The 8337-nt window shown below is 38.8% G+C and overlaps 1 long non-coding RNA gene across 2 annotated transcripts in view; it reads left to right on the forward strand.

Moving 5' to 3' along the window:
• LOC140847301 (uncharacterized) overlaps positions 1-7863 on the forward strand; it is a 32694-nt gene extending 24831 nt beyond the window's left edge. For both annotated transcript variants that reach the window (XR_012127215.1, XR_012127214.1), the window contains exons 4-5: positions 6434-6532; positions 7758-7863. This is a non-coding gene — a long non-coding RNA (uncharacterized lncRNA). The remainder of the gene's footprint in view (positions 1-6433; positions 6533-7757) is intronic.
• The last annotated feature ends 474 nt before the right edge of the window (positions 7864-8337 follow it).

The following is an 8337-nucleotide window of genomic DNA, read 5'->3' on the forward strand; positions in this document are numbered from 1 at the left end:
CTATATCTGGTCAATGAGATGTAAGTGAAGTCTCCTAAGGGAAACTTGTAGAAAAGTCTCTATTCTATTCTGTCTGGAATGCAGACATAATACCTGGAGTTATAGCAGCCTTCCTGCAACCACTGGACCACAATCACAGAAATAAAAGATAACACGATAAAAATAGCAGAGCAGAAGACAGAAAGAGGCTTATAAAAAGTTGGGTAAGATGGATGAATGGCTAAAAAACAAACAAAACCAGAATTTGTTTGAATTGGATGCTAGGATGTATATTAAAAATGTTTACAACCTACTTCAAAAGGCAAGCCCCTCTCTTTTGTTATGGAATGCTATTTATTGAACTTTTTTTTTAAATAAAACACTAGCTTAGGAAAAAAAGATGTTAAAATACTATTTACATCAGTATTTAGTTAATCAAAATGTAATTGCCTATCTACTATCATATCCAAAATATAGAGCCAGCAAAGCAAAGCAGAATCAATAAGTGAAAGGGAAATGGAGGTCTTAGCAAACAAGTTATAAGGGACCAGAAAAGGGAAAACATGTTATTAGTATCAAAGAATAATTTGTGTTAATTTTTTAAAAATTGGTCAACTGCAAAATGGACCTGCAAATGAAAATTTACTTAAGAGACTACTCAAGTGCATTAAGATTCACTTGAGTATCTCTTAAAGCTAAGCATAGTTTCTTTAAGTTTGAATTGTTCTCTTTCTCCCAATTTATATCTCATATCCTCCAACCTAGAAAGGTTGTGCCCAAAATAACTATAAGTGAACTAGATTTGGAAACATAAGATCCGTCTGGCCTAATTATCCCCAGATTGTCTCAGCACCACATGAGCGGTCTAGTGGAGCCTCATTATGGCCTCCTAGGTGTTGGCAATCCCAAGAGGTGAGCTGAAAACAGGAGGAACTGAAGGTTCCAGAATACTCGGGCTCTAAATACTCACTCTGCCCTCATCAATATGTGTGAACTTGGGTGACTCTCAAACTATTTCCAAAACTACTTATTCTCTGATAAGTGGAGAAAAGACTACTACTGGCTGTTGGTGATCTCCCACCTACCTGCAAAAGTTAAATTCTCAAAAACCCTGTAAATAAAACAAATATTTTTATTAGTTGTCTTGGATGTATAAACAGTTATCTAAGAATATGGGGGCTCTTAAAAAATTCTAAAAGCAATATATATTTGGGATTGTCCTAAACTCTAGGAATTGCCTGTGTCTCAACTCTTGCAATTTGTCCTCCATCAAATACAACCTTTAAGAAAAATAAATACATCACCTAACTTCAGAATGGTAATAATAAGAGAAGAATATGCTCCTGAAGCCAATTGCTGAATATCAGAATTAAGTCCAAGGGGTCTGCCAGGTTGGCTGGACTAAGATTACCAAAACCGGAAGTGGTTGTTAAGATAATTACAACAAAGAAACAAAGTTAAACAGAGGTTAGAGAATCAGGGAACTAACAGGCAGAGAAGCAGATTATAGAGGAGAAATGGGAAAGGGCTTAGTTAAAGACTGCCTGAGCTTTTACATAATTCTCATAGGGCAGCTATATGGGCCGCTGAGGACCATTTACAAATTCTGGCCCAGCTGAATATCAGGCCATTGGACTTGTATTACAATTAATCATTCTATTAGGATTTTATAATCTGTGCTTAAATTCTCAAGAGCACCATTTATTTAAGAGTATATCTGTATCTGTGTAAGAAGTTGTGTTGTTAGGAAGATGTATGAATTAAAGACATACATTTCAAAGAGGAGATAATGCAGTTTCTGAGTAAGAGGCATGGTAAACTGGGAACCCAACCCTCAAAATGCCAGAGCAGAAACCTGGTAAGAGGCACAGGAGAAGCAGGGTGAGTTGAGGAAGCCAAGCAAAGAACACCCTCTGTGTGCTTTTATGTTGGATTAAGGTCATTGGATTTGGAGCCCCTTATAGACTGTCCATACCTGACAACTTCCTGCCAAGGATCTGATTATAATGCCAGGGATAGATTAAAGAAAAGAAAGGAACCATGCCAATCTATGATCCACGTGTGTGATTCCTCAACCCTGGGGTACAAAGTCACTCTTTCTTGATAGGATCCATGTTAACAGAACTTATCATGGGGACTGGTCCCAGGCTGCCCCAGAAACCCCAGAGAAGCTTTTCAAAGTCACAAGTTCCTGAGACAACAGTACCCCACACTTAATGAATCTGGATCTCCACATATTTATCTGTGAACCAGTTAGGGGGTCCTACTGAATGAAAGTAAAAGAAGACCCATCTCAAAATGGTTTAAATAGATGATTTATTATTTCATGCAAGTAATTCACAAGGAGATCAGTTTAGCATGGAGTAATAGAGCAGCTAAGGATCATGGTCAAAAACTCAGGTACTTCCCTCATTGGCATCTTCAGTGTGTTGGCTCTGTCTTCGGTGTGATGACCTTAGGCTGTCCGCTCATGGATGTGAGATAGTTGCAGCAGCTCGTATCTTTATATGACATGACCACAACCAGAAGAGAGAGTCCCTTCCCCAGTCCTTAGCCTCCCATTTGACTTACCCTCACTCCTTGCTCACAATTACTTGGCAGGCCCATTCCTAAATAGCCCCTAGTTAGGGAAGTGACATTAACATGATTTTCACCAGTTAAAATTTTCCACCCTGGATTTGTGGAGGGTCCAGTCTCACCTGACGACATGGCTGCCTTGGTACCAAAAGGTGTTTTACAGGAAAACTATATCCTGAGTTGTTCAATTCCATTAGGTTGTATTTTGCCATGTGATTAATACCACAGAGTTATAGCGTAGTCCTTTTTCCTCCATTTGCATGTTAACTCCACATCAATCCAGAATACAGGTGGCTTAGGAGGATCTGGAAAAATTATTATTTTTCTGCTCAAGGTGACTACTGCCATCAGTGAAATTGGCATGGTCCCCTCAAACGATACTGCAAGAAAAGAATACAAAATACAGGTTATAGGTAGTTATTTCATTAGTACTTTATAAGACCACTTGGTCCCTCCCACAAATATTGGGATTGGGGGTTGGTGATATTGCAGAACAATTAGGAATCCTCAGTGACAGACAAGGGCAAGAACAGAAAATATAAACGTGTTAGCATGTATCTGCTTCAAAAGCAGGAGCTCATTTGGGGGATATTAGATACATAGATGGATAGATAGTAAACCATTATTCATAGATTCTGTATTTGCCAATTTGCCTACTCACTAAAATTTATTTGGAACCCCAAAATCAATACTACCAGCACTTTTGCAGTGATGAGCTGTTTTACTTAGAGTGGCAAAGAATTGCAGTCGCCTGACATTTGACCTCTGCTGAGGTTAACCAAGGGGACACCATCTTTTTCCTTGAGCTCTCATAGTATAAACAAATGTCCTTTTCATCCTGTATCTCACTAGTTTTCACATTTTTGTGGCTTTGGGTAATTTCGTTGTTTGAAGTGTCCCCCCACCCCCATCCCAAGCATAGTGCTAATGTTCTGTCTAGTGTGCCTGAATGCAAGGAGGCTGTGCTGGCCCTTCTGGGGAAAATGAGTGTGCTGGGTAAGCTTCATTTAGGGGTGAGCGCTGATGGTCATGAGTGGTCAAGACCATTGGTGGTCAAGATGTTTTTAGACAGAAAAGCATATAAAAGAAGGTTACGTATTGATACATAGATGAAAATTTCTGACCAGAAGCTTGCAGAAACCTAACCCTAAATTTCTCCTAGAAGCAATGGATCAGCATTCACCAGGTGTTCAGTGACTTTATAGAATACAACCACCACAATGATCAGAATTGACTGTATATGAATGTTTTATATATGTAGATATGTATACACATTCTTATAAACACTTGTTATATAATAAATTAATGTATAGTTAAAATATATTTATAAAAAAATTATAGTCATATTATTATAATTATATATAATATGTATTATAATATATAATTTTTATATATTATATATCATATTATGACATACATATAAAAATAAATTTATATAAAAAAATATATAGTTATATTAAAATTATAATAATCTGTATATTAATTAATGATAATAATATATGATATACATTATCTGTGGTGATACATATTTATATGTAATTTATATACATATATATATTATATACATATATATAAAATCTCTCTAGAATTTTTTTCAGTGTCATTTTGCTGTAGTACTTCATCTTTACTGTCAGAAATATATACCTTGCGGTATGCCAGGGTCTAGAATTTAATATAAGGGATTGGCTATATGGGTGCTGGGTGCTGGTTGCTCAAAGAGAAAAACAGAACACTGAGTTAAATAATCCAAAGGTAACAAAGGAAAAGGAAAGTGATTGTGGCTATCAGAAGCTGGGCGCTCCAAGGAGGAGCCCCACGGGGCTCAGGCTCAGGCCTCCAATGAGAACCCCCAGAGGGGCTCAGACCTCAGAAAAAAAGCATAATGAGGCTGATTTTGTAAGAAGCAGATGAAGCTAGACTCGCCTGGTCTCTCTGTCGCTCCCTGTCGGCCGAGTCGACAACAGGGGCTAACATGGGCAGCTGGGAGAGCGCAAGTGCGGTTTCGGTTTCGGTGTCTCCCTCTCTGTACCCCGGAAGGCAGGGTTGAAGCGGGAGACAACGTGTAAGTGACTGGCCTTGCATTTCTCTCTTTTCCCTCAGCATCCAATAATATATACCCAGAGAAATAATGATTGTACTTAGAATTCACTCCACAAACAAAGTTTCATTGTATACTATCTGCTCTGGGGATATTTAACCCTGATCCTTTCAAAAAAAGAAAAGTTAATCAGATCACGTTTTAAGAAACAAAAAAAGTATTGGTCTAATGATCACTTTTATACATTCAATCTAAATTTGTATCCTTTTATTCACTCAGAAATATAGTTTATTCATTTCTGTTATTAGTTTATAAATAACTAAAAAATAAAACAAACAGAAGCGGATCATGGTATAATCTACCTTTTTCTCTGTATGTCTAATAGCAGCCTATAGACAGACACAATAGTTCTGACCTGAAACATGAGAACACTGAATAAAACACACATCATACTTTAGAGAATTCTAGTCATGGGTATACTCACTGAATTTTTTTAACAGTGTTTTCTACACATGAGCTTAAAATCCCTTTGTCAATGAAAATGTATTTTCCATTCAGCAAAAATGTCTGCAAGATATCTAGTTCTGTTAGGCTCTAAAAATACACTAGAAAAGAAGTGAAGAAATCTTTGACCAAAGCATCTGATCTTTATTAGTATTTCATCTCTGAGTCATTAAAAGACGGACTGTGTTTTGTCAGCTATTGAGACAAAGCCTGAATCTGAAGTCAATAGAGGATTTCATTTTCCAACTCTACCGCTTCCTTATCAGCTTTCATAGAGGAAATTTGCAAAACTGAGTGCATCACTGTACATCAGTTTCTTTGTGATTGGGGTGCTGACTCTCCTCTTTTAAGTGTCCATAAAGATCACCTTTCACCAGGACCACAATAGAAGGGAGATGCATATAACTAAAAGAGGAAATAACTAGACTGTGGCTTTTTACCCTTTGAATTGATTCCCTACTCTTACTTATCACAATGCTATGAAAGAATGGGAACCAGAGATAGAAGTAGAAAAACAGAGAAAAAAAATAATTTTTCAGTGATGTTGAGGTGCTTATTCATTTTTCTCAAGTACTAAACTAAAAAGGAGAAAAATCATTACTCATAACCTGCCCCCACAACCATACTCTACCCACCATAAAATTTATTTTAGCCAGGATTGTGTTATATAATGATTTTGGTGATGAGGATGATGGTGATAGTTGTTATAGTTATTACAGAATTATAAAATGCTTATTATTTTAAAGCAGCTAACATTCACTAAGCACCTGTTAGTTTCTCATTCTAAGAACTTTACACATGGTAATTCATTTAATCTTCACAACTACATCCTTCTATCCATGTCATTTGTCACATTTTATAGAAGAGGAAACACAAGCACAGAGAGGTTAAGTAACTCACCCAAAAGCACACAGCTAAGAATTGCAAAGAAGGATTCAACTGCCAGCAATTTACCTCCAGAACATGGACTCTGATCTCATGTGCTGTCAACTCCCTAAGGAGTTAAATCCTCCCTTTAAAAGCATCTGAGGAATTTTGAAATGTAGCTGTAGTGTGACATACTGTCACACTAGAAAATGAATCTCAGAGAGTTGAGTCCTAGCATGCCTACCTAGATAATGTTTGGAAACATTTATCTCATGATGAAGTCATTCTATCATGGTGAGGTCAACATTTATCCCATGACAAAGAAAATTTAAAGAAATGGGAGAGAATGGTATACTCAATGGGGAAAATAAAGAAAAGTCAAGAACTCACAGGGGGTTTGGGATTCCACTTTTATGAAGGAATAGAGAACCACTGAGGCAAGTTCTGCTCTGTTTTTCTTAACTACAGGAACCATTGGAATAAGAAGTGTGCAGGTTCCATCAGAACAGTTGCATCCCTGTTCTCACCAATCAGGAAGCTGGCGCTCAAACAAGGACACGGCTGAAGGCAAGTGATGATGGAAAAAGTCAAGCCACACTGAGAATTAGCTCTCAGTTGTATACACTCTCCTTGGACCTTCAAAGGGAAACAGTGATGAAGTTCTAGGGCACCAAAGTCACACAGCCCCAATTCCTACCCTGTATCTGACCACTGGCAGGTCGCTTCACCTCTGTAGAATGGTGACGATCTTTATACCTAACTCATACCGCTGTTCGATGCTTCAGTGAGTGAGACAATGCATGCAAAGTGCTTAATGTAGAGTGTGGTATAGAGCAAGGATTTTGCAGACTTGGCCAAAAAAATCTTGAAATGACTCTTGATTCAGATTCCTCAGCCAGTCTTTTGCCTCTACCCTCAAAGTGCACAGATTCAACTCTCCCTCATCCCCTGCACTGTGACCACTTGCCCAAGCCACATGTCCCCACTTGGATTATCACAATGACCTCCAAACTGGTCTCCCGCTTCTTTCCTTCTCCCTTTGGACAATAATCAGAGTAGCCACACATTCCTTTAAAATATTAGAATACATCACCCCGCTGCTCAAAACTCTCTAGTGGTTTCCATCTCTACAAAGTCTCAGATCATGCCCTCTTCATCACCACCCCGTTCCTGCTGGTTTCAGATCCTACAGCTCTCGCCCAGACAAAGATTCTCTCCTTGACCAAACTCTAGCCAAGCTCCCCAGTGTCCTTTCTCCATAAGTCCTCAACTTGGGCCTGTGAAGATTTGAATATATGAACACAGAGTCTAACAGCTCAAGGCCCCATCTCCAGGATGACGCAGGCGCCCTTAAACTGCCTCCCTGAGAAACTTCAAGGCTGCCAGAAGAATTTACCATTTGCTCCAGCCAGCACCTAAGGGTCAGGGCCTTTATCACAGCCTGTGCCGGCGTAGGAACCTAACTCTGAAAAGCTCCAGTTGACAGAGCCCAGTGGGTTTCATATGGACCAACTCACCCTTCCCTCTTTGTGTAGCTTTTCACTCCCCTGACTCTACTGAGCTCCTACTCACCCTCTTCCCTGCTCCCTCTTTCTCTCTTTCAAATGCCCAGGGTACCTCTGTACAAATCAGAATTGAATTTGGTTGCCGCTGGACCCTGTTCCCTATTGCAATGGTGCATTACTGATTACTAAACAAGAACTACCTTTCCTGTTCCTTGCTGACACTCACCATCACTGGGCACACCATGTAGAGTTTACTTAATTCATTTCTTGTTCATCTCTCTCGCCAGATTGCAGGCTCCATGAGGACAAGTCTTTGTTCACAATGACAAGCCCACAGCTGCACAACAGTGCCTGGAACACAGTGGGTGCTTAATAAAGGTTTGTCAGCTGAATACGTTAATAAGCATTAGCAATGGTTATTTTTCAATAGGCATTATTTTTAAATGGCACAAGTCACTAACCATCCAATAAGGTAATTCAGCCCAAATGGAATCGATTTGAAGGGAGCACAAGAACACAGAAAATGCACTGCTGGGGAAACCACACCCACTGTGCTCATGAATCCACTTAAAGCAATATCCGAGGAGGAAAAGCTAAGAAAGAGGACGTCTATTGTTTGCAACATTGACCTCTGCATTAAGAGAAAAATTAACCTCACACAGCAAGAGAAACTGCAATGGGAAAGTTTCAAGATACATTTGAAAATATTTTTCTGTTGTTATGTTCACTTCAGGTGTCACTTGTTTTTTGAAGTAGCTATTCTGACAAATTGCTCTTTTGCTATATTTACAAAGGGTAATTTTACTGTGCCCTTCAATCTCTAAACAAGAGGTCCAAAGAAAACAGTGGTCATCGCAATGACCGCAG

The sequence above is a fragment of the Manis javanica genome, chromosome 18 (assembly GCF_040802235.1).
Source record: "Manis javanica isolate MJ-LG chromosome 18, MJ_LKY, whole genome shotgun sequence".
NCBI classification, from domain to species: domain Eukaryota; kingdom Metazoa; phylum Chordata; class Mammalia; order Pholidota; family Manidae; genus Manis; species Manis javanica.